Below are 27,013 nucleotides of genomic sequence, written 5' to 3'. Positions count from 1 at the left end.
TGAAAATAGACACACGAGTGCTACAACAAAAACAGTACTTCTGTACACTTCTGAGGCCCCAAATTTTTCTTTCATTCACCAAAATGAAAGAGATAACAAAGTTTGGTTTTTGTGTACAAATAGCATTCATAAAAACATAATTATACTACATGTTAAATAATGGTCTATTTTAATTAATAGCTGAAAAGAAACATTTTAATTCTCATTTTTTTTATTCACACATGACTGGGAAGTGTCCTACTCTGATTAATTTTATGTCACTGTTTTTCTTCCTATAAATTCGCGCAGATCACGCACTACAGAATAAAGACGTTTACTACCTAAAAAGCCTTTGCAGCAACTGTCCATGGAGATGAACTTGTTCACTTTAACTATAATCAAAGCATTGATAAAAACCAAAACAATTTTGGAATGAGAAAGAGTTTAAGGTGAAAATAGAAAAAAAAAAAAAAAAGCTTACTTTTCCAAATGACTCCAAACAGGTAAATGTTGATACAAGGCCACATCTTCATCCATCCGGGTTTAGTTTCTAGATGTTACTTCCCCATCCTGGACCATTCGCTGAGGAATCCTCCCAACCAAGTCCACGGGTGGAGAAGGACCTACAGGTGTTTCCAATGGAGTCAGTGCAGTACCAGCCACAAATGGAGGCCGTAAGAAAACTCAGTACCGTTTGATTTAATTCATTTAGAACATTACTCTTAGACTACAATAACATAATTTAATAGAAATAGATGTATTTATGACAGAAAGTGTTTGGTCTCAGATGTTAAACGATTAATGGTCATAGATTTTGTTGATGCTGATGCCATTATCTTATCCTGACTGCGTATATTACATTGACCCATCTCCAATTGATCGTGCCCTTCTCTCCTGGAAAAGCCCTACTTGGAAGCTGGTAATTCTGTTTGCCTCCAAGGAATGGTTTCTGGTTTTTTTTTTGTTTGTTTTGGTTACAGTGGAGTTTGGCTTTGTTCGCGTCTGTCCTTGACTGACTTTATAATCTTCAGATTTTCTGGTATGTTAATGTCCTCGTGTCTTTAAAATACAGTCTCTTTTGTGAGAAATTCTATGGAGTAGCTACAAAAAGTCAAGAGGAAATTAACTTTTAATAAAAGTTAGCCTAAGGGGAATGTCACTTCCTTTGTTAGTGACTGCTTCATTAACAGGATTGTAACTCAGCTCAGACCAAAGCAAAGTATGAAGATGCCTTCTTGGGAGCTTCTGGGAACAGTGCGCCTGCCTAGGGGAGCTACTAGATGGAACAGCATCTCTTGCTCTGGACTTTGTCATGTCTGGAGACTGCTATGGCATATTACTATCTACACAGAGAGCCAACACTAAGAATTGCAGATCACAGATGGAAAGAATACGGATCTCTATAACCTCATTGAGGTGGGACACAACCATCCCTTAAGGGTGGTAACCAGTGTCCTACTGCTGGTGTTCCTGTTTTATAAGAAAGTGAACTTCATTAGTACTTAAGCCAGTTTGAGTCAGAGTTTCTATTACTTTCAGATGAAAGGACTCTAACTGATGTAACACACTTAACCACATTGATTTAGTTCTTATTATGAACAAGACCCCATGCTACTTCCCTCAGATTCTCATGAGCTTCCCCAAAAGATGTGAGAAATAATACAACTGACTTTGTGGAGAAACCAGTGGACTGTGTAATTTTTAATGAATAAGCTCTACTTAATGTTAAATCACAATTTTAGGGCGCCTGGGTGGCTCAGTTGGTTAAGCAACTGCCTTCGGCTCAGGTCATGATCCTGGAGTCCCGGGATCGAGTCCCACATCGGGCTCCCTGCTCAGCAGGGAGTCTGCTTCTCCCTCTGACCCTCCTCTCTCTCATGCTCTCTGTCTCTCATTCTCTCTCTCTCTCAAATAAATAAATAAAATCTTTTTCAAAATTTTTTAATAAATAAATAAATCACAATTTTAAAATGGAAATATAAACACTGCTATAATAGCATAGAATATCTGGAGCTCCTAACCAGAAAACAGGAGTCTTACTCCTCTTTTGCTTAAAGAACACAGAAATGGTCAAACAGTATAAGACTCTTTTTCCTCTTGAAGGGACTGCTGATCTATCAGTCATGTTGATGACCAAGTATTTGGGTGGGATCAGAATTGGATTCCCTGGGCTTGAATGGGAACAGGAGAGGCTGTGAATACTCACAGCCAGAGGGACAACCAGACCAAAGACCACTGGCGGGGCGGGGAGGGGGGCGGGGGGGGGGGCGTTTGAAGGTCCAAGAGACAGAAGCCAAGTGTCAAATCCAAGGGTAAAAGGCAAGAATCAATGCCAGGACCAAAAAGCTAAACAAACTTGAAAGTCAAAATTCAAACTAATTAGAATGAGCCCAACAAAACATGGTTTCCAGAACTGTCTCCACCACTTCTGGGTGTTCATACTTCCTTGATGGAGCCAGCAGGTGTAGGATGCTTGGAAAGATGAAAATGACTTCAAAGACTAAGGCTGGGCAGACGGCCAAGGGTCTCAAAATCAAAACCAAGTTTTAAGCACTTAAATGTGGATAACTATAACGGCATGAAGCAAAGTATCTGTTGCTGTGGAGAAAATCTGAAAGCAGAATTTCTCTCTTGGTGCAGCAGAGGATCTCTAGTGAGAAATAATGCAAGAAGACACATGTGTTACGGTAATTATAAAGGTAAATAACCCTCAAGTACGTTCAAGGATCCTAAAGTTCTAATAATGCTCGATCATTGAGAAAGAGCAGAGATCAAGTGTCTTTTGCATAATTCTTCCAACAAAAGACATCGAGATTAACTGAAATTCAGGTCTGGACTGGGGGACAGCCATCTGGAAAACACCACTGCAGATCTACTGCACGGCGCGTCAGTCAGCCTGCAGAGATGAAGGGAACTGTCGCTTGCCGGGGATGATGTTATGTATTGTGGGCCATATCTATCGGTGCATTCGAATGACTGTCAATATCCAAACTTGAAATAATTCCAGTGATAGGAATAAACATTAAATATTTACCAGCCAGTGCACCACTGGATCAATGGGCTCATCTTCCTCCCTTGAGTACACACAATAATAAATGAATAGGCTTGGACCAGCAAGAACGGTTTGCCATAAAATTGGAAATCAATGATACCACTATGGTTACATGACTAAAATAAGCAATAAATGGAGGTTGCTGTCATTTTTTTAGAAAATACTACAATAACAAGGAAAGGAAAACAAGGGAAAGGGAAATTTTCCTTGTATTTGCTTTATTTATTTTGAATTTTTTAAATGAATTCTTACAGAAGTCCCAGGCTATGTGTACTTTTCAAAACGACATATTGTCCCAAACTAACAATGTCTCCTAATCCTAAATCAAGTTCTTGTCAATCTGTCCCTAAAATATTTTAGGTTCAGATTCTCAGTTCTTGTCTCTGCCGAGAAAATGTCTGATGACTAAACATCTTGAGGAGGAATGGAAGACAGAGTTGCAATAAATAGTGTCATAGGAAGAAAAATATGTGTGTTTTCTTTTCATCTTTATTTTATTCTATCAAATCTCATGCCTTACAAGTTCTGCTGAACCAAAAAAAGTGCTCAAGTCATGACTTATACCGTGGAAAATTCTCGTGTCGATGCCTTCTCTCAGAAATAACGAGAGCGGGCTCTAGGAGCTGATCTAACTAGTCTTACAAGCTTACTTGAGCCAACGGTTAATAGTAAGACTGTGACTACAGTACTGCGTCCAGTCAGCAGACCGGGTGAGATCTTCCAGGTGCATGACAATAGCACCTTCAAGGCCCAAATCAAGTGGCTAAGTGATAAAACCAGATGGAAGACATACTGGAGAAAATGCCGCGGCGAATCAGCCAGAAGCTGCATCTGTGACCAGTGCGTTCTTCCTCCCCTGAACCAAAGAGTTGGCCCCAGCCAACTCCAAGGAGGAGACAGCAATGGCAGATGAAACTAAGGGGACACATTGGTACAATCAGAAAATACGTCTCCTCTTCCAGAAGAGAATTGGCGCTAACTCAAGGGAAAGATAAGTTCCAATTTATTACAAGCCGGGAGCCCTACAAAGTTGAAAGCCAGTTCAGGGGCCTAAAAATACTTTGTTTCTTCTGTTGCTAATTTTGAATGTTGCTTTTCCCTGTGCGATTATATTCAGCAGGATTCAAAATATTTGAAATGAACAAAGGGACTTGTTAGCTCTTTTCTTTATCATAAAGCCCATTCTTTACCATTTTATGTAGTCTGTTTCTCTATTTTCTATTTTCTTATGTACAAAATTTCAGAAAGCCCTCTAAATGTTAGATTATTTTCCTATAGAATTTATCTTCTTGTGAAAGTTCCAAAGCCTGTAGAACATACTTCTGAAAAGATGTGAAAGCATACATATGTCAACAGTAGGAGTTATTCAGTTCACAATGCCCCTATGATTACTCACTGAAGTTGTCAATAGGTAGGTCCATTCAGTGTCAGGGTTTTTTTGGTTTTGGTTTTTCTCTTTTCTTTCTTTGTTCCTCCAGTCTATACAGATTCTGCAAACCCTCTGAGGAGAAGGCCCAGTCAGTGAGTGCTTCTTGTAGCTTCTATGTCAAGCCAAATTAACAGTGTAGATACCAATATGCCACCCCTTACAAAACTACTAACTTCATTTAATAAATCATCCACGTTCATTTATTGAGCCTCTAGTTTGTGCTACTACTACTGAGCCAGGAGCTGTGGAGACAAGTCACTAGTCTGGCAGCAAGTCGTGCAGTCCCCAGGGTTTTCAAGTCAAGTAGGTTCAAATGTGAAAATGTGCGTGTCAAGAAATGGAGGTAGAGAATTTTTCAGCTACCAAGATTCTGCTTGGTATAAGCATTGTACACTTTTGCAGAACGAAATGCTGTGGAGAGCCACTGTAGTGGGATTTGAGACACGAAAGTAAAAGGCTTTCATTAAAGAGCAGAGGTCAGTGAAATGTGGTCAGAAGCTCCTAGATCCCGTGATGGATGAGAAGCCAGGCCGGGGTAGAAGGAGAGAGAGAGCCGCATGGCACTATGCAATAGAGGGCAAAGGAGCTTGAAGACCTCTGGGGAAATCCGAAAGAGCAAAGAGCATCCAGAGAAGGGGGAGTAAGGAAAAAGAAAGTAACAGCCACAGAGACTTGGTAGAGGCAAGGCCAAGAAAGAAGTCCAAAGAACATAAATTATCTCATGTGATACTTTTTTTAAATGCTTTGTTACATAATGTAGGATTCCCACTCCTACTCATTTCTGGCCACCCCCCTCCTACCCGCACCCTCCTGCCAGGTCTCCCCACTCAATGTCTTCAGTAAACACTACCAAAAAAAAAAAAAAAATACACATACAGAAATCCTTGATGTTTACTGGATCTCTCGACAAAACCATTGAATATACAATGTTGCAGATCTGGGTTGACATAGCCTGCAACAGAATCAGGATGTGGCTGAAGGGATAGCGGATGTTGGGCTGGTTTCATACACAGAATTCATTAGCAGGGCAGATCCAGGTTTTCTGGGGCCTAAAGTAATACTAGGAGGATTACATTTAAGAAAAAAAATTCCACAAAAATACAAATTTAGTCACAGGGGCTTGGAAGGAGTCCATACAAATGAGGGTTACCAAAACTAAAGCTTCATTTGCTTCAATGTCAACCTGCCTATGAGTCCGTCAAATTATGGGGACTTTTCCTAAAAGAAATACAAATATTGTGTGAGACTTTTCTTCATATAAGACAAGAAGCTCAGAACTCTGGATAGAGTGGAGAAAGGATGGGAATATAAAAATAAAACTTTATAAAGTCAATGTTTATCATTAATTATCTAAATCATTTCCTATATGCCCATCATTGACACATTCTTTTAATTAAATGCATGTCTGATATAGAAACCATCTCATTATGTTACTATAATCAGATAGGAGCAGTTTATGTCATTACATTTAAATACACGTTAATTCCCAGTGTCAAAGTAAGTATATATAGAATGTTGATTGCATTGGTTTCCAGTTACTCTTATTAAGACCTCTGAATAATCTGCATGAATTATAGAGCATATTATTATTATAATTATGGGTATAAGATAAACAGAAAGTATACTGTTCTTGTTTTATAAAATCCCCCTGACAATGAGGAATGCATGTCTAAGAAAGAAGAAAGGGGTGTTATCGCCGCCAGCATGCTTTAACCACACAGCTACCCTAATCTGTGCCCTTCCTTCAACTCAGTGCCTTCCCTACCAGAATTTCCCACCGAGAATCCATACAAAAACATCAGGAGAGGAACAATAAAAGCATGTCAAAGATGCAGATTTTTAATCAGAATATTATCTTTCTACCTGCATTCATGCTGACTTTGCCTTAGATGATAAGGCTCAAAGGACAGCAGGAAATAAAATGCCATTTGACGGTTCTACTTTGGCACAGAACAGGGAATGCTGGGCCTAGTCTCCCTTTCCCCTTCTTGGCAACAACCTCGGCTTTGCCTTTTAAGGACTCTACTCCGTCCAGTTCTTGTGGTCCGTTGAGGCTCTCTCAAGGGTATTGAAGGGACAGCATGTGACCCAGGCCAGACCAATTGGTCTTGCTTTCCTGGGAGGCTGCATCTATTTGTAACAACATGAAAGGCAGATGGAAGCCATTGGGGCTGAGTTTTTCCAAGGGCACTGTCCAGAGAAGACACGGCAGTGAATAGCGAACAGTTCCCTGGAGCCGGTCCAGGTCCTGTCCTTCCACAGGCTTGGTGACTCAGCAATTCCTTAGCATCTGCAAGCTATCCAGAATCATTCCTACAAAGTCCTTCTATACTTAGGTCAGAATGAGCTGGTCTCTGGATTGCTAGCAACCAATGGGCCCTAACATGGGGAGAGAGGTGGTGACCTCCATGAACAGAGCAGTCTATCACTAAGTTAAGAGCAGCTCATTTTCTGATTTTCCAGTCATGTTCATTTCTCTCTATAATCTTGGAGCTACACTGGAAGGAAATCTGAACGCAGTCTTAAAAGCAAAAAATCCCCTCCCCTCCTGGGGAAAAAAAAAAAAAAAACTTCCATGAAAAATTTAAAAACATTAGTTCCTTTCATACTTCACCAAATCTGCCATACCGGGTCTAAAACTACAGGCAAATGCAATATGAGAATTGTAGTGTCTTATATGGAAATTCCCAAAGGGAAATGTGGGGGGTTTTTTCCAAGAGCTTATAAGACTAAATGAATCTTGGGGGTTAAAAAATTATCTCTTGTGGTTTGAGGCCTCACTGAAACTTTTCTTTAAACTCTCTTCAAGGCCTATTTGCAAACTTACTTTCATTCTTCTCTCAAACTATTTAAAAATAGTTTAAAAATGTTTAATTTTTAAATGTGTCAAAAATATTTTCAACAGATTTGTATTTTGTGTTTGTTTGGATAATTCAAAAGAGATTAATTTTGACAAATTGAAATTAGAAAGCCAGTTACCTCTAAAGGCAGCCTAATTGATTTATCTACTTAAACAACAAAACAAGTAGATAAAGTGAATTTTCCAAGCACAGCATTCTCCTAATATGTTCACTACCAGCCGAAGAGGTTACCATAAGACACTCGAATATGCACAGAAGAAGTGAGCCCTCCGTGGAATCACTCAGAAGAGATCCCCAATTACGTTTCTGTATGGGATCCTGCTAGAGGTAGGCCTTTTCTCACAAGACAGGACTTAAATACAGCCAACTGCAGAGGTTTCTGCTCTAATGTCTTTGTGTAAATTTTCCAGAGGTGGACCAAATGTATTTCTAGACTTGTAAAACAGCACAGTAAATCTACTATGTCCAGCGTAGCAGTATGTTACATATTCACAAGTTGCTAATAATTACAAAATAACCTTTGGCTTTTTCTGCCTATATTCTGGATCATTCAAATTAGGACAAACTCAAGAAGCAGTCTATCTGATCTTACGGAGATTACTTACCAACCATACTTCAAGCCAGGGTGTGGCAGTGGATAGTTTACAGTTTTAGCAAGACCTATAAACCCCTAGATAACATTTGCTGATACTAAGATTATGGAGATAATGTGTACTGCGGTGTCAAAGAGAAATGCAAATGATAAAAATCTTGTTAACACCCATATTTTGGGTCCTTCTTAGAAATCAAAGTTGAAGTAGAACATTAATTGAGTTTCATTAAAAGAGCAACATGAATTATGGGGTAGGGAGTGGGCCACAGACAATGTGGTTTTGCGGCTCATATAACAGGGAGGGTACACATGGCCATGTTTCTACATGCCCCTTCTCTGGGAATGAATCTTAGGTTGTTTCTCCTCAGTTCTCCCCCAGTAAAGGTGTGAAGGTTTTGTTTTCTATGTCCCACATTGTCCTGGGTGTCAGAGACCTAAATTTTTGTTTTTGTATTCTGTAGATAGGGTTGGGAGTGACACTGGAATTTGTAGGCGCTCTGGGTCCCTATAAAGGGGGAGATCCATACCCAGGGGTTCAGACAGAGCTGAGCAAGCATCACTGTTGCCCAGCACATCAGCCCGTGATGGAAGTCCCCACTAGGTATCCACTAGAAAACCAGCTGCTGTGGCTCCGGGGTAGGGACTGCCCGGGCCACCATGACCTCAGTAGTGTTCATGTGGCAGAAGCCGCCAGAATCTCAGTGCTCCTCTGCTCTCCTTCCTGTGGTCCGTCCAAGCCTGTTCCTCTCATTGCGTGGCCCACTGACTGCCTCAAGTGTCACAGTCCATGTCTAATCCTCTGGCACGGCTCCCAACGCTGACTCCCTAATCTAGTCTGCCGAGGCTCTTTATCTGTTTTCTTCCCTGGTAATGTGGTATGAGTGTGGGTGTGTGGGTGTGTGTCACCCTGCTTCATTTCTCTCTTAGCAAAGTTTTGGTTTCCTCTAAATGATGTATGGTGGCATCTCAGTGCACCCCACACAACCTGCTTTTCCCAGAAGGTGGCAATGAAGTTAACATCCGGGATTCCAGATGTACTGGGCTATCCAAGAGCACATAGGTTAGACCTAAATCCTGGTCAAGTGCTCATGTGTTTCCACTAGAGAATCACTTTGTTTTCTCAGGATGCTCTCCTTTCTCCCGGCATCGCTGCCCTCACCCACCCCACCCAACCCAGATTGCTCAGCCTCAGATGTGGTCATGGCTTCCCTTGACAGCTAGGTAAGTTTCGAGGAGTCTTTGCTCAATAAGGGCAAGCAGTTGTCCTTATCTAAGCACAGAGAACAGGTTTGGGTAGAATATCAACCCAATCTCCTGCATTCCCTCCCCTCCCCAGAGTCACTGCATCTGTGAGGTGTGGTCATCTCATTTGAGAGGTAGTTTTGGCCCCACTTTCTGGATCTTCTCTCACTTCCACCAAGGAGATCTCCCAATTCCTAGCCTTAAAATCTCTTCCTTGCCTAATTATGGAGGCATTCTCTCCCTTCAATGTGAAGATCCTCCAATATCCCCTAGGCCTCCATACTTCTCATCAAAGATGGTACAGCATTCCCTCCCCAAGAAGAGATTTGATACTTTTGGCACCTTGGTGTCTGAAGTTGGGGTCCTTCCAGGCCCAGCCTTTTCTATGATACACTCTCAGTCATGGGCTTATGGCAGCCTCTGTTCCAAAATCAGCAGAGATTTCTGAGCATTTACCCCTTTGCCACACGCCATTTTTCTCCTAGGGACACAACTCTGATTTCAAGCTGACTTGTTCCAATTCTCATGCAGGATTATATTAGTTTGTGGAACAGTGTGCTTCAAGCAAGGACTCTTCAGAATTCCAGACAAGTGTCCCCGTGTAAGGGATATGAATTTTAATAATCACAAAAGATGAGTGTGCACAAGTAGAGATTTCTTTCTATCTTCATAACTAAACACAGCTCATACACTCCTTCTTTTCTGCTGATGATAAAAACATAATCATTCCACATGGATATTAAAGAATGTCAGAACAGAATGTTTCAGTCTGAGTTATGGCTGAGGCCCCAAAATCATAGACACCAACCATGCTCACATTTCACTTCCTATCGTGGGGGTAGTGGAGAAAAACCAGTAATGTGATCACTGGCCCCTAACCCACTGGTGATTATAAAGGGGGGAGTATGGAGCCTTTCTTGTCATCTCTAGTCAAGTGAGAACAACTTCAATGGGACCATTGACAAAGCTTTCCAGGCACAATGGGATCAAAGAATTCAATTAAGTCATGTTCTTCTCTCATAACTTTCTTGGCGTGACCATTCAGCATGGTGAGAGGCTTCGTCTTACTGCTTTAGGTGAGCCCTAGGGCAGGCCCCATAGGTTGCCTGACTGTTCTCAGATAACATCTAAAGTAGACTTGTTTTAGTAATTAATGTGTGTTTGAATGTAATCACCAAAAACCCAGATTTCATCCAGGGTTAAAGCATCCACCTTCCCTAGCTCGAGCCCGTGGTGAGTGGGAAGCCAGCAGTGGGAAAAGAAGGAAGAAGGCAGATTCCCCCTTTTTCATTCTGTCAACGTCTCCAGAAACAAGCCCCCCACATTGGCTACAGCTTCTGATCCCTCAGGGCTTGGAGCATGGAGAGCAAGAGGAATTAAAGGCAGGACAAAATATTGCTCAAGTGGCACTAATCTGGAATTGGTTTCCACAGAGATTGGCAGGTGTTTAAAATGGATTTTTTCTCCCGTGGGTGTTTCTTCACGGGCTCCTTGGCAGCAGGGCTGATGCCTGTCCCACGTCTGTTTGCTCTCAGATCCAGCCTTTACTCCACCTGCTCTGCATTTCCACAGAGCTGGTTTCTTGGGGTTTGGCTAGTTGGAGGCACTGAATGGGGAATAGAAAGTGGGAAGGAAAGGAGAAGCCAGAGAACTTCTTTCCATCTCACTTCACCTCTAGCGGCCCCTCCAGCTGTGGCCGTGCTGCCTCAGAAGCTCAGCTCCCACTGAAGAGCCCCACTCAGAGTCCAGATCCCTCCCAGTGGTCCCAGTGCAAGGGCTCCAGTAACACCACCTCTCGCTTTGTCCTCCAACCTAAGGACGTAGTTGCTTCCTGCTCTTGCCAGTCTCTAGATTACCTCTCCATTCCCTGTCTAGTTCCCAGTTCCTCTGTCACCCATATAAACAATTCGCTGCAGTAAATTCCCACCACTGTAGACACTGGAAGGTGTCTCTGTTTCCCTAGTTAGACTAATGATGTCCTCCTACACACATACACACGGCTGCCCCATGAATCAGGACCTCCCCTTCCGTCCCCTGACATGGGAGAGCAGTCGGGCTGGCCACTTGCAGTTTACCGCTCAATCCCTGGTCACTGGGAACACTGGAGCATTTTTCAGTGGAGGACTCCTCTCACTGCCAATGGCCGTCCAGGCTAGAACCTAAGATGAACTAACTGCATATGTCCTAGATGTGGTCCTCAGGGGAAAGACCCACCATAGAAATGGTCAATGGAAATCTAATTATTCCCTGTCTTAGCCAGGGTTCCCTCAAAAGCAGACTCTGAGACAGAGGCTTCTGCACGAGCACTTAATTTGAGATTGTGGTCCCAAGGAACAGGACTGAGGGATGAGGGGGTAAAACAGGATGCTGTACTAGTTCCCTATTACTGCTCTGTCTTATAACAGTACAAATGTATTATCTGATAGTCCTGAGGCCATAAGTTTGAACGGGGTCTTACAGGCTGAAATCAAGGTGTTGGCAGAGCTGGTTTCTTTTGAAGTCTCTGAAAATAAAATCCATTCCCTTGGTTTTTTTCAGATTCTAGAGAATGCCAGGATTCCTGGGCCCATGAGCCCTTTCTCACATCACTCCAAACTCTTGCTTCAAACATCATACTTGCACTATCTCCAAGTCTACTGCCTCTTTCTTGTAAGACCCTTGTGATTACATTTGGCCCGTCCAGATAACCCAGTATAATCTACCCATCTCAAAATCCTTAACATCTGAAAAGTCCCTTTTGCCATATAAGATAACGTACTTACAGATTCCAGGGTAAGAACGTGCCCATCTTTGGGGTGTCATTATTCAGCCCACCACAGACACGCTGGCCACTGCTGTGGGGAGTTCACTCCCGCAGAACCTTCTAAGTGGTCTTACAAAATCCATCTTAGAACTAGCCACCTAGAGGAAGAAAGGGAGACAAAGTCACCAGCAGCACCCATCCCCTGTTGATCAAGGTTGTCTCCGGGGCATTAACTCCCACAGTCACATCTCATGAGGGTGGGGGGGGGGGGGAGGAGAGAGAAAACCCTTCAAAAGCCTAAAAAGGAAAAAATCAGAATTTATCTCTAATGGCTACTACAAGGAAGTGATACAAAAAGAAGCTCCAAAGATTGGACCAAAGCACAAGAAAGGCAGTTAAAGAAATTATTCTCTGCCTAGCTAGAGTTAGTTCTTACTGAGAGTTCAAACTCTTCTCAGAACACACAGGGGATAGAGCATCTGAGCCCTGACTGGGAGATTTCTAAAATGTCACCAGAGTGAGAGAATCAGAAGGTAAGCAACATAAGCTATTCGGGTCATTCATGTTCTCAAGAACCACCACCCTTTAACGAGCAGGCACTTGGACTTAGAGAAAACATTAGGGCTGACTTCTCTCTTCCACCATTTATCAGAAATGGAAGAAAAGGATCTGTGTATGGAGACTGCCAGTAGCACAGAGAGTAACACCACCACACCGGGAATCACGAGTGTAAACTAAGACAATACTGTCTCACTTATCAGAGAGGCAAAAACTAAAGGAGGAAATAGATACAGTTTGGAGAGGGGATGAAAAAATGAGCATTCTGACAATTTCTCTGGAAGCGTGAATTGACAGTTTTTTGAAAGGCAGTCTAGCCTTATCTACCAAAATATAACAGGTGCAGCCCCTTTGACTCAGAATTCTGTTTCCGGGGAAAAAAAATATCTTACAGAAATACATAGACAAATAAGCAAAAAAATCATATGAAAGCATGACTGTTACAACATTGATTTGAATTAGAAATCGTCTGAGAAGTTGTTTTAGAAAAAAAAAGTAAGTTAATTCTTTATGTACTGATGTGGGAGGCTCATGATACATAAAGACAAATAAGCAAATTGCAAAATAGTGGGTGTGGTATGACCCAGTTTTATTTTACAAGATAGCATTTGCATGTGTGAAAGCTTAGTGTGATTTGACTAGCAGGTCGCAGCCCTGCCATGCTATGGAACAGCCTTCGCATAACATTGTCCCTCTCACCGCCAACATGGGCTTCACAGAACAGAAGCTGTAGCACCAGAGCTGCTTCCTTTGTGGACTTCCTCCTTTGTTTATGAGTAAAATGGGTGATTAAGATGACGAATGAACATGAAGTCTGTGTTAATGAGAATGCGGACAGCAGTAAGAAAAGAAAATCCATTCTCTCGAACAAAGCTGGATATAATCAATTATTAGATGTGCCCAGTGATGTTTAAGTTTTGTTGCTATTCTTAAAAGAGTTACTGAAACCCCTATAGGTAAAAAAATAATTTTGCTTTAAAATTCTAAACCCTGGGGTGCCTGGGTGGCTCAGTGGGTTAAGCGTCTGCCTTCGGCTCAGGTCATGATCTCAGGGTCCTGGGATCGAGCACCAGGTCGGGCTCCCCGCTCAGTGAGGGGAGTGCCCTCACCGCTGCTCATGTTCTGTCTCTCTCTCTCACATAAATAAATAAAATCTTAAAAAATAACAACAAAAAATAAAATAAAATTCTAAAATCTGTACTTCTAATCCCCTTTTCTATTAAAATAATTTAATACGTGATTATTTTTAAAGCAAGACAAAATGCCTGAAGAAGACAATTATTGAACTACAGCAGGACAAATTTATATATATTCCTAAAAACCTGGAACGTCTGACAACTTCAGGCTAAACATGGAGGATGGGATACAGATGCTGCTCTCTTGCAAAGCCCCACTGAAATAAGACTGGAGGAATAAAACCAAGATAGAAACCCACAAGGACCGAGAGAACATAAGAGGATACAGTAGTGAATGGAAAAGAGGTGTCGACACATTTTTGGAAGAGGGAAGAGTGTGAAGGAACTGAGAAAGCTGAACAACAAGGGTTGGTGGTGGCAGCAGGGGAGGAAGCTAACAGGAAGTAAGTCACTTCATTCAACAAAACCCAGAAAGTCTCAGGCAGGCACTGGAGGCACAGCTGCCTGAAAAAGTTAAGCAGGGAATTGCAAACAGGAGCATCTGCGAGCCTGTAGGAGGGAGTCAGATCTCTAGACCCTCATCCTCAACCAACACTATCAGGCCATTGCTGCTGAAGGGAGCTCAGAAACATATGGTAGCTTCCTTGATCACTTTCCTGATCACTTTCCTGTTCACTAGATATTGAGCTTCTCCTGTAAGGGAGTCAGGGGTAAGATATTCTCTGCAGGGAGCAGAGCAAAAAGCTTGGGACCGCCGAGGCTTCTTCGTGATCCTGGGAAAACTGCCACTATCTCAGTAGGAAGTAGGAGGAATCCAAGAGAATGGAAAGGGCAGAGGAAAGGCTTGAGATCTTCTACAGGGGAGGCCAAAACCTTCTCCAGGGGAGCAAGAATGTGGCTCCAAGACTGAGAAAGTAAAGCTGTTTAATGACATAATGTCCCTTTGCAAAGCACATACCACAATTTTGAGAGAGCTATAAAAAAAGAGAGAGAGAAAGAGAGAAGGGGAAAGAAAAAAAAAAAAGACCATTATCTACCCTGGCAGAGGGAAAAAAAGTATTTTGTATTAATCTAAGATGGCTGAACACATCAAATTTAAATTCCAGACTTATACCCACTGCAGTCAGCAGAAAGCCCTGCCAACACCGACAGCTCATTCGGGACATACCCAAAGCAGCAAAATGCTAGAGCAAGCATGCTAAGATTCCTCATCCTGGGAATTAGCAAGAAAGAAACTTAGAGACATCTGGTAGTGACCACAACTCCAGTCAATATTCACAAGCCACTGACAGCACAGGTTAGAAAAGCCCCCAGAATTGCTCAATGTCATAGGAGAAATGTTTTCCAGGTATGAATTTTCTATGCAAATCCACTCAGCTCAAGAGAGGTGGATCCTATAACAAGTACTCACTAAACCTAGATACAAAAGTCTAAGACGAGTCCCAAGAAGATCCACAATCTGAAAGAGTTAACAAATTTAACCGAGCTCATTAGTGACCATGAAACCTGAGTCACCAGATGGCCAACATCAGGATCTATCCTGATCCAGCTATATCAGTGACCTCTTGCCACCATATAGTTATATAAATACAACCACAAAACCTCAGTGGCTCACAATAATAAATATTTATTTTGCTCACAAATCTAGAGGCCATCTGGGTAGTCCTGTTGCTCTGGGACAGGCTTAGCCGATCTTGGCTGGACTCATCATGGATCTGCAGCTGGATGGGGCCTGATTGTCTAATGTGGCCTCGATATTCAGTTGGGATATCTCCCCTCTGATTCTTGCAGTTCCTCAACCCGGCAGGCTGGCTCAGCCTTGTTCTTATGAGGGAGCTTGGGCTCCAAGAGAGCAAGCAGCACCCTTTAAGGCCTCTTGTGGCCAAGGCTCAGAATGGGCTCATCTTCGTATCTGCGGCCTTTTATTGGCCAAAGCAATTCGCAGGCCAGCCCAATTTCAAGAGTGGAGAAGTAGACCACCTCTTTATAGGAGGTGCTAAAATTTTGCATTGCAGAGAGCATGGGAACAGAGAGGGGTGATAAATGAAGGCCATTAAGGTAATTAATCTACTCCACCCACATCTTGACATAAGAGAATTAGTTCCCTGAGTAAATCAAAAGAACTTGGTTAAAGGCAATGTGATATCCTAGAAGGAAATTAAAAAAAAAAAAAGATATCAGTGAGAAAACTGCTACAATCTGAATAAAGTCTGTATTTTAGTTAATTGTAATATTAATTTCCTAGGTCTGACAAATTCAGCATGGCTCTAAGGTATTAACAAGAGAAGACGCTAAGTGAAGGACATATGGAAACTGTACTGCCTTTGCAACTTTTCTATAGAACAAAAATTCATTCAAAATAAGTTTATTTTTAGAGTGCATTACAAAGAAGAACCTCGAGAGCAAGGCCATTTTGGCGTATGGCCCCCAAAACTGGGTGTACCACTGAGTCACGGAAAACGCTCCATCCTAGATTAGGAAACTCCTATGTGGCCTGGGAAAATTTGTCAGCATGCAGGGCACGAAAAGCCTGGGCAGGGGGCTTGGCCAAGGCCGTGTCTCTGCAGACCTCCCGGGCAACAGCGACGCTGAGCCTCCGGCTCCGCAGGGCAAGGGGCCGTGCCAGTGGCCTTTCTCAGGGTGTCCGAGGGGTGCTGACCCAGCTGGCTGTGGTGGCAGGAGCAAATGCCGCATGGCCACAAGCCTGCAATGCCTGGGGATTCTCTTTTTCTCCCTTTTCAAGTGAGTGAAATCTGGGCTCAGCCGTCTCCTTCTGACTTTGTTAGAGTGACAAGTTGCGATCTTCTTTGGCCTCCTTATCCCTGAGTCTAATGGGAGACCAAATGAGACATAGAAACACAGGATTACAGTACAATGGGATAAGGTCCATGGAGTACGCAGGTTCCCAGACCTGGTTACTCAGAGCAACCCTCCCTCTGGGCACTGCAACTGGTCAAGGGAGAGGCTTTGCCCAAGGTGTGCTATTCAGACCCTCTCTGCCATATTTGAGATAGGATCTCTGGGGGGAAAAGAGGGGTCTTTCTTTCTTTCTTCGATACTAGAAGCAGATTATAAAAATACAGACTGTCTAAAGCTAAAATTACCAGTGGGAAGAACCAGGCTATGGAAAGGGAAAATCATCACAATGTAGCTGGAACCCCTGGATACAGCCAAGCCTGAAGCCAGAGACACCTCTTGGACTTCCATACTTCTGGCCATAATCCACTTTGAGCTGGGTATTCTCTCACTTGTAGCCACAAAACCCTTACCTAATGCAGAGATCAGGACCTGCAAGTGGGGCTGGGAATTAACAGGCATCACAATGAGGATTTTGTTGAGAACAGGTGGGATGCCAGTCAGGGAAAGTGGCCTTTCAGGTTCTGGGAGGACAACAGAGCTTGGTAAGTGGAAACAAAGCAGCTGGGCAGATTTTTCCTATTTGTGTTTTGGGATTCAATGCAATTCATCTCTGTCTGGGGTGTCTGGGGAGTCAACTGTGACAAAGTTAAAGTCGGTTGACTCCCAGTTTCACAGACTTTGGGACAGTTCCTAAAAGTCTCAGACCAAGCTGGCTCTCTGACGGCGGCAGAAAGTGAAAGTTCCACAGAGCCTCACCAAAGAGATGACTTCTCCCCGCAATCCTTATGAAGATACAAAACCTGATTTTCCTATTTCCAAAGGAGGTCATATCAGGATGCAGGAAGAGCTAGAGCACAGGGGAAACCCAAGTTCCCAGGTCTTTATCAAACACCTCTACAAATACACTCCCTGCCTCCAAAAAAAGCTATCATTTCCCCCATTTTAAAAAGACATCCATGAGGATGAACCCCCATCATTATCCCAGCCCATGGTTCCAAGGAGAGGGACCAAGAGGCACGCAGGTAAAGACTTACTGCTAAGAGACAGGAACTGAGAAAGCAGGTAGGACTCCAGAACCGTGCCACAGTAGGACAGCTGGTCTTCATAGCCAGCCCACTGAATTTCCAGAAATTGAATAGGCTGTCCTCCCCCTGCGATTTCAAGGCACTGTTATTTCCACAGACTCCCCAAGCCCTGCAAACAGGCTTGTGATTGATTGTTCAACCCCTAAGGCAATCCCCAGGCCCCCAAACCTGCACTAAAAGAAAATGGGCTAGAGTTCCCCAGCTGTTCTTCCTGAACTTTATGGGTAAATTCGAGGAAAGGATTACAGGAAGTCACACTTGAGCCTGCCTCTGGCCCAAGCCCCAGTGCAGCATGACCGGCAACAAATCGGATACCACATTCTCATCCCCAGCTGGCTTGTGTCTAACCCACAACTGATTCAGAATTAGGAAGGAATAAGGGTAAGAAATTAAGCTCTGCCTCAAGCCCCAATACCAGGGGGTTGGTACTTTTATCCCTCAGGCTTTAGGGAACAGGAGGGACCTGTCACCAGTTTCAAGCAGGATTAAGGCAGGGGAAACTCATGGTGGGGTTTGTGAAGGTAACCGTGACCACACGGTGGATTGGTAGAAGAGTAAGACTGCAAAAATGAACCAAAACTGAGTAAGCGACAGCAATAGGAAAATGAATAATGGCTCGAACAACAGAGTTGCAACGAGTATGGAGAGGCACTGGGGGACACGGAGGTTGTGCAGAAGATGAAAATCTCACCAGTAGAGGAAATACAGCAAAAGGGCAGGCACATCCTGTACGCCAGCACCCAGATGAAACTCTGTGGACTGTAAATGGAGACAAGCCACTCATTTGGTTTTCGTTGGAGGGAAGGGAGCAGCAGATAGCTGGAATTCTATCTGGAGCAGAAGGAAAGACTTTAAAATCCCTGTTTGGTTTACACTTGAAAAGGATTTGTCCTGAAAATTGCCAAGCTGTACAGATGCTCTTAAGGGATCTTGGCAAGACATGCACAAAAGAACGTCTCGGTTGGCTCACCGAGGTGCAGCCCCCTGGGACCTGACACAGGCGCCTAGGTCCCACCAGCCCCACTAGGTTAGATAACGAGGTTAATTACATTCCTTCTGGGTTCCCTTTGACCTGGATGAGAGCACAGCGCTAAGCTAGCCTAAAGGATTCACCTGCCTGCAGAAATATGCAGACCAGAAAGATCTGAAACACACTTCCATGATTTATAAAAGCTGGCAGAGATTACCTGCCCAAAGGACTGCAGCATCCGTCCAGTTCCTTCAATATTCCTTCCCTGACGGGGATTCTATGAAACACTGCATTTCTTTCCATACTTAACCTTCCCTCCTCTGTCACAACTTGATGACAGTCCCTAAAGAGTTCTTTCTACCAAGGTGCTGACTAAACACCCACTGGTCTCTCAGGCAAATGCAGATTTGGTTTGGTAGTTATAGTTTGTCTGTCATACAGCATCAATGGGAGGATTAAATGAAATCTTGTGGGGTACGTGCTTAGCTTAACTCCTGGCATGTAATGAACAATCACATATGGTGGCTATCCCCAGTTACATATAACATTGAAAAGTCTGGCTTTAGCTACAAAAGGATTTAGCAAAAAGACACTTTGCTGTTCCAAGTATCCAGTAACCCACCCCTAATTTCACTCCAGTCTATACTTCTTCCTCTGTTGATGCTTCTCCAGAATTAATATATCAGAAGAATTCAGGCACATAGATCCTTAAATTTAATTTAAAAAAAAAACTTAATGGTAATCCAAACACCACCCAAGCATTCTTTGGCTAAGTGCAAGATTATTATTCACTAGCACACTTAAGCTTCTCACCCTTTACCAAGAGTAAAAATTATTTCTCATCATCAGCAGGAAGACTTAAAGTTCTTTCCCAGAAACAGCTTAGAGTTCTTTCCCTGACTTGGCCAGCTGCACTTGAATGCAGGGTTTCCGCCCTAGAAAGAATGTGGTTGTGTCCAAGTGGGATGAGTCACTGAATTCTAAGCAGAGAAGTTTTCATCTTTTTAAGAGGAGCAGTGGAGAGTTCCATGTTTGTGGTGAAACAGTGTTTGAAGGGAACCCGGATGAGAGCCATCCCATGTCACATCCTCTCTTCCAAGCCTTGCAGCTAGGAGAGGAAGGGACGAACTGACCGGAAAGAAGAATAGAACTCTGGCAACAGGCCACTTGGCCTTGTGGATTTACCAACTAATCTTGGCCAAGAGAAAAAGGTCCGATAGAGGGAGAGCTGAGAAGGGAGGCTGATGCAGTCTCGATCCCAGGACCCTAGGATCATGACCTAAGCCGAAGGCAGGTGCTTAACAGACTGAGCCGCGCAAGCGTCCCTCTAGTAGCTTTTAATCAAGAGGAAAGACAAAGCAAAGTGAGCTATGAAAAGCTTTGGGTTATTTCCCATAAACTCATGGAAAAGCATGGAAGGATGGTAGGCAAGAGCATGACAATCCTAATGGCATTTTAGAGAGCTCCCCCTGCCGGCAGGATGGAGAACAGATTTAAGGGGAGCAAACAAGTCCGAAAGCATCAAGAGGCTACTGCAATGGTCTAGGCAAGATACAAAGGAGCCTCAACCTAGTGCTCGGAATCCAAAGAGAATGCAGAGAACGCATTAAAGGATTTTAGTCAGGGAAAATTAGTAGGACTGGTGGCAAATGATCGATTGATGGGGGCTGCTGAGGGAATGTGAAAAGGAACATCACACCCAAGCCTTCAGCAGCTGGGTGGGAAACAGTGCTGTGGCAGAGATGGAGAAGGGCGTTTAGGCCGGGCCAGGACAAAGGAGCTTGGGAAGGCTTCAAGGAACAATGAGCACAGCGGACAAGGCTGAGAAAGCAGGCTAGTGCCGTCAATGCCAAGCATGGAGTTTGGACTTCAATTCAGTGAGCAATGGAGGCTTTTAAGCAGTAGAACCACAAGATTGAAGCAGTTCTCTTGGAAAACTACCCTGATCAACAAAGAGACTGAGGTTCCAAAAGGTTAACTGGTAAGACAACAAGTTAGTGTCAGAGGGGAATCTAATATGCAGGTCTTTGGACTCCTGGCCTGATCTGTCAGAGGAGGAAACTTGCTGGCTTCTCAGAATTCTAAATATGCACTCCTGTCCCCAAGAAGTCTTCTGCCCTTACTGAATCCTGCAGGCTTTATACTCAGCTTCGGCCTGACATTTAGCATACTAAGAGAATGGATGGCTACTTGTACCTAGTATCAACCGAAAAAGGTTGTTCTAATCACAAATGTGCAAAAATTAACTATAATTGTTAAATGTAGATAATAAGACTCCTTCAAAGGTAGGAATCTAGTGGGAATTAAAAGGGTATGGAATACTGTAAAAATAATAAAATGGCCTGCAAACACAAGTTATTATTATAAGACAACAAAAGTAAGAAATACATCTTACGGAAGTCTTATTCTGTGATAGCAATTACTTGAGCCATTATTTTGTCTTCACAAACAGCCATGTGGTAGGTGAGGAGGCTCAGGCAGGCTAAGTAATCTCCCGGCGGCCACACGGCGGAGTCATCATTTAAGCCCAGCCCTAACTCCACACATGCAGCTTTTAAATAGTCTGCTATTCTGCCCTTCCCGATCGTTTGCTAGGGAAAGTTCGAAAGAAGCTAGAAAGAGCAAGAGAGCTCATTTTTGTCCAGGGGCACTGAGCAGTGATTTTCTTGGGGCTGGGTAGGCCACCGTAGCAGACAGCTGTCTTTTACCTGGAGCCACAGTGTGGAGCCACAGTGAGAACCGACCCACTCCAGTCATGTCCGCATTGCAATCTCCCCTACTATTTAGGAAGAACAAGATCCTGTTACACTGGAAATAAAGACTGGGGAGGAGAGTAGAATGAGAGGGGAGTGGGCTGCCATTGACGTCACTTATTTTAAATAAACACTGTGATGAACAAAAACAACCCGGAAATGAAAATAAACGAAATTCTAATGAGTGCGTGTGTATGCATGTGCTTGTGTGCATGTATGTGCGTGCACAGAACTAGAGGGAAAGCACTGGAAAACCAAGCAGCCAGAGTCAGCAGCAAGCAGTGGGCTTTCCTGTTCACTTCTCAGAGCTGTTATTTTCATGACATAAAATGCTGTGTGTTGGTGCTTCCATTTGATTAAGGCCCATGCTTAGATTATTTTTTTATGAATGCCATTATTTGCCAAAGTAAATTTAATAAAGAGGTTCCCATGGGAGCAAAATGATGAGTTTCTTAAGTGAACATTTTGTAATATAACTTTACCTCAACATCTCCCTTTACCATGTTTAATCATGACCAGGCAGTGAATTTTAAATCTGTTCCTTTCATAATCCATCTCTTGAGAAGAATGAAGGCTGGGCTTAATAAGAAGGAAGGTCTGAAGGAGATGAGCTCCTATGCTGGGTTAAACATTCATGCTGGCTGGGAAGGAATTATGGAAAAAAGGAGCCATAAGAAAATACCCAATCAAAGCAGCATGATAACAGCATGCAAAAATTAACTTTTTCCTAGAAATGATTCTTTAATTTTTGCCAATTATTGAGCTAATATTCTCAGTTTCATAGCACTGTCTATATTATATCAAAGTATTGGTCCATTGTAATATCAAACTAGGGATAATATGGTCAATGGGAGTCATACGGTCAATCCAATCAGTTGCAAAACAATTCATTATAAATTCATTATAAATTCATTTGAGCAGTTCATTCATTTGACGACTCCAAAATGAACAAGTGTCAATTCAGGGGCGGAGAGACAGAAGGGAAGGATAAGAATGAAAGAGTAAGGGCAAGGGCAGGGGAGGAAGTCACCCCTAAGGCCTAGACATGAGTCCTTATGGAACAAGGTACATGTTTCATTTTTATATTTAAGCTGTTAAAAACAGATAAAGCAATAAAGTAGTTTAAGAAAAAAGAAATGAGTAGTCAATCTCAAAGATGTTGTTCCTATAGCCATTTAAAACTAGAGTTTAAATAGATAGAATACACAGTGAAATTAAATGCTTTAAAAAAAGAAATGGAAAAAAATCAAATAAAGCAACATGACAATCTCAATATGTGTTGATGTTTAAAATATTTTTTAAGAAGAGATGAAGACTTAAGGGTAGTTTATTCTAGGATACTCAAATCTAAAAGAAAAACTTTTTATTGACATAACAGACTTATCTAAGATCATATGAACATTGTTCATATTTTTTTAAGTGAAATATAGATCTTGAACAGAAAAATAAAAGAATTTTTATCATCAGTATGTCAAATGAGTTGTTAAAGAAAATAAAAACTCAGTCTAGGAATCACCAAAGAAATTACAAAAAAAATATTTACAATACCTCTTCCTTCCTGCCTTTTCTATAAATAGTAGTTTTACATTGGAAAGTTGGAAGGATTTACTATAGAATCACAGATCTGGAAGAACCTGTCTAAAACTACACATTCTTCTAAACAGGAATGATTTCAGACCAGGCAAAATTTTTTTCATTTAACTTTTTCTTAGGAGGCTCAGAAAAGGAGACACTACAGTCTTGAAAATGCCAATCAGTCTATTCCCAACAACCTTGAAAAGTATTTTTAACTCTAACATGAGACCAATAAAAACACAATAATCAGCTTTCAGAAAGGACATTTTTCCTAAATATTGTCTTTGGAAATTATATTTTTTCCTTCTTCTCCTGATTAAAAAAATACAAATCAAGGTATTTGTAACCTATTTTCCTAAAGCAAAAAAAAAACTTTTTAGATAAGTAAAGGGGCCAGATGGTCCACGGAGGAGCCTGAGAAAGGCCCAGACAAGCATCAGTCTGGCTCCAAGGAGACCCTGTGTCTGCAGTAAGCAAATTATGAAGGGACTAACTCACCTGGTGAATCACCACAGCTAATCTGCATCTGGAAATGTCAATGCAGGAAAAATTAACACTCCTGTGCCTGATCTATAGTCAGGACCTTCAGCCCTAGACTTGAAAAAGGCCCTCCACAGCCCAGCCTCTTTGTGTCAGAGAAGAAGAAAAGCTAAGAGAGCTCTCCCTCTCTTCTTAATCAATGCTCTGGTGTGAGGTGATGGACGTTCATGAAACTCATTGTGATGGTCATTTTGCAATATATACATATATCAAATCATTATGTTGTACACATAAAATTAATGCAATGGTACATGTCAATTATATCTCCATGAATAAACAAACAAATAAATAAATAGAACTAGGCTTGAGCAAACTATGGATTTCAAGAATCTTAACAATAGAAAGATTCTAACACAAGTAATAATAAAAACCAGAGGATGGAAAAGCTGGAGGACATGTGCTAATTTTATAACTTACAGAGCCAGGAATCCATCGATACTGTCTAAAATTTGAACCTGTAGTTTTAAAAAAAGGACTACCTTCTATTTTTTTAGCAAGGTGCCTTGAGAGCCAATTTCCCTCACAGTGAACATTTCTCTCCAGTTCCTGCAGCCTCTGCCTGTGCCAGCATCTCTGACTGGGGGACGGAGGGCGGGGAGCTTGGCAGGCCAGGTTGCCCCAGGAGGAAACCTCAACGAATGGTGGGCAGGAGCACGTGGGTAATGCTGGTCAGAAGGAAGATTCTGAGGTGTGTTCTGTAGTCCTTCAGAAGCTGCCTGATTCCTCACAGCCCTGGTCCCCTCACTGGTTTTCCTCCCTCTTTGTCTCACCTCCCCCCATCTCACAGTGCTCCTGGGATCAGACCTCAAAGTATCGGCGCACTCAAATCCTTGTCTCAGACTCAGCTCTGGGGAGAAGCCAGCTGTATTAGTCTGCTCAGGTGGCTATAGCCAAATACTACAGACTGAGCGGCTTAAACAACAGAAATTTATTTTCTCACAGTTCTGGAGGCTAGAAGCCCAAGATCAAGGTGCCACAAGGGTTGGTTGGTTTCAGGTAAGGCTTTGTTCCTGGCTTGAAGACATCTGCCTTCCTTCTGTGTCCTCACACGGACTCTGCTCTGTGCACAGGCAGAGAAAGAAATCTCTTGTGTCTCTTCTTTCTCTTAAAAGGACACTAGTCCTCTTGGTTTAAGGTTTCACCCTTATGACCTCGTTCAACCTCCTCACAGACCCTCTTTCCAAATACAGTCGTATTGAGGGTTAGGGCTTCAATATACGAATTGGGCTTTGGAGAGGACACGACTCAGCCCCTAACAGCATTCTAAGATAGGACCTCGCTGGGAGGAGACATCAGCTCCACGCAGCTCCCACAGGGACTCTCCATCCCAAGAAAAAGAGCTGCTGAGCCAGAGTCGGTAGAGGGTTAGGTGAGATGTCCCACTGTCTGGCTGAAACGCTTAACTGAGCTTCCTCTGGTACCACGGTCCAGAGCCACAGGTGAAGACTCGGGATGGCAGGAACACCATGGTTTACAGATCTCCAGCCCTTCTTAGGCCCTCAGTGAGAGGAGAAGCATCCACACAGTGGCAATGGCAGGAAGTCGAGGGTTTCCGTGTACGCTCACAGAAGAGAGGAGGTGGCAATTCCTCAAAAGACAGCCAAGAATAGACACCTTAGGTTTGAATCCAAGTCCCAATACCCAACAAATGGAGGCTAGAGTTCAAAAACTTATGGTACATACATATTCTTTTTTCCTAAGTGATAAAACCATGTTTTCCTCTTTTGCCTAACACTAATAACAACACCTCATTTCAAGGTCATGGTGAATAAATGAAATTGCAGATACCACGCATTCAGTCCAGTGCCCAAGCCAGTTGCCCGCACTTGACAAGCATGACTTCTCTTTCCCCTTCCACAAATGTGAGCATCCTTCTCCCCTGCACTGGAGACTGGGACGTAGACTGGTCTCTGGCTTAGCCTGAATATATCAGTCACAGCGGTTTTACTGTTGTTTACTGTTGTCAGTTTTTAAAAACTACCCCTAGGTTCTTATGTTTCAAATCAAATTTTGTTGAAATGAAAACAAAAAATTTCTCTTTTTCCATGGACCACTTAAGCTTTCAGATTTCTACTAAAATGAAATTTTGGGGACAAAGCTATCCTTTAACTGATTTGGGGGCAAAAAAATCAAGTCAACTTCAAGTATGTATCAGTGTGATTGATCTATCTGGTTCCTACACTGGAACAAGGGCCTACTTCCAGAGCTTGGCTCGGGGGTTGGTCAGATAACACCTTTCACCAAAGGAAGCTCTGTTTCATAGGGAAGATGAGGCACAACAGGAAGAGAGGCTGACTCCTAGTTTAAACGAGACAGAACTATCTCCATTGCTTTTCCTCTTAGTTAATAGGGATCTCTGTTTCTATAAGTCAATCCCATTTTCCAGTTCTTTGATCTGTTAGCATCCAAAGAACATCTACTTTTCCTTTCAAACTATTTCCATGTTTTAAATTCTCATCCTGCAATGATTTCTCTCCTCCTCTCAATACATCCATGTATTTCTCATACATTTCTCTCCCTCTCCAAAGCCCACACTTGCCTTTTCTTTTCTTCCTCTTAGCTTGCTACACCAAAGCCATTCCAGGACCAGGCTGTCTCTATGATGCCTTCGTGACAATTCAGTGAAAATCTCCGTGACAGCTGGCTCCCTGGATGACACACAGATTTTAACCGATGTTTGGTATTCCGCTCACACTGTTTTCGGGGCCTCGCTGAGAGGGTCTGTATCTTTGATAAGAGCATTCCTTGACAATCTCCACAAACACTTCTACCTTCTACCCTCCTGACTTCTCTAAAATTAGCAAGAGGAAAACTGTTGTGATTCTAGTGGAAGAATAAAATAGGCCTGATAACAATAAACAAATTCCCACATCGGTTGACCAAACAAAATATTCAACCCCGACTTGCTGGGAGCAGCCTGGTGCTCCTGGCAGGCTCCAGCAGCCCACTCTTCTGGTGCACAATGACCGGGGACCACAGCCTCACAGCGAACAGGAAGGAAGGGGAAACACCACATGAAATGGGATGAGCGCCCCAAGGCACCAGAAAAGCTCAACGCCAGACTTCCAACATCTGCCCCAATGACATCCTGTGCCTTTGTCAACTAAGCAATTTGAATTCTCTCCATTTCTTTTTTTTTTTTATCTCAAACAATTTCTTTTTTTTTTATTAGCATATAATTTCAGGGGTACAGGTCTGTGGATTCATCAGTCTTACACAATACACAGCTCTCACCACAACAAATACCCTCCCCAATGTCCATCACCCAGGTACCCCATCCCTCCCGCCCCCCTCCACTCCAGAATTCTCTCCATTTCTAATGGATGGACCACAGATACCACCTGCCCCATGCTGTCACCCAGTGAGAGAATTCTGTTTGTAACATTCCTGAAGCTTAGTCACCCAACTTCTGCTAGACTATTTCTAGAAGGCCTTGAGGGACAATGGACAGTCTGCTGCCTTTTTCACATCTCATTTTGAGCTCTTCTTCTGCAAGCTGAACAGTCGCGGGTCCTTTCCTCACTCCCAGTTAGACATGTTTTGTGGGCCCTTCACTCTCTTAGTTGCTCTATTCTTATTATATTTGGGTTTCAAAGCTGGTTTCAGACTCAAAGGGGTTCACAACTCCAGCTGGTATTA

General features: G+C 42.8%; 1 long non-coding RNA gene across 1 annotated transcript; it reads right to left on the bottom strand.

The window, feature by feature from the left end:
• Window positions 1-480: 480 nt before the first annotated feature.
• Window positions 481-17,607, bottom strand: LOC113920581. The gene is made up of 3 exons (XR_003519316.2): window positions 17,486-17,607; window positions 11,918-12,056; window positions 481-602 (listed from the first exon to the last, which is right to left on the bottom strand). It is a non-coding gene; the product is annotated as an uncharacterized LOC113920581 (long non-coding RNA).
• Between the last annotated feature and the right edge of the window lie 9,406 nt (window positions 17,608-27,013).

Source organism: Zalophus californianus, chromosome 3, assembly GCF_009762305.2.
Source record: "Zalophus californianus isolate mZalCal1 chromosome 3, mZalCal1.pri.v2, whole genome shotgun sequence".
NCBI classification, from domain to species: Eukaryota; Metazoa; Chordata; class Mammalia; order Carnivora; family Otariidae; genus Zalophus; species Zalophus californianus.
The sequence above is the reverse complement of the archived record's forward strand: the minus strand, read 5'-3'. Positions and strand labels throughout refer to the sequence as shown.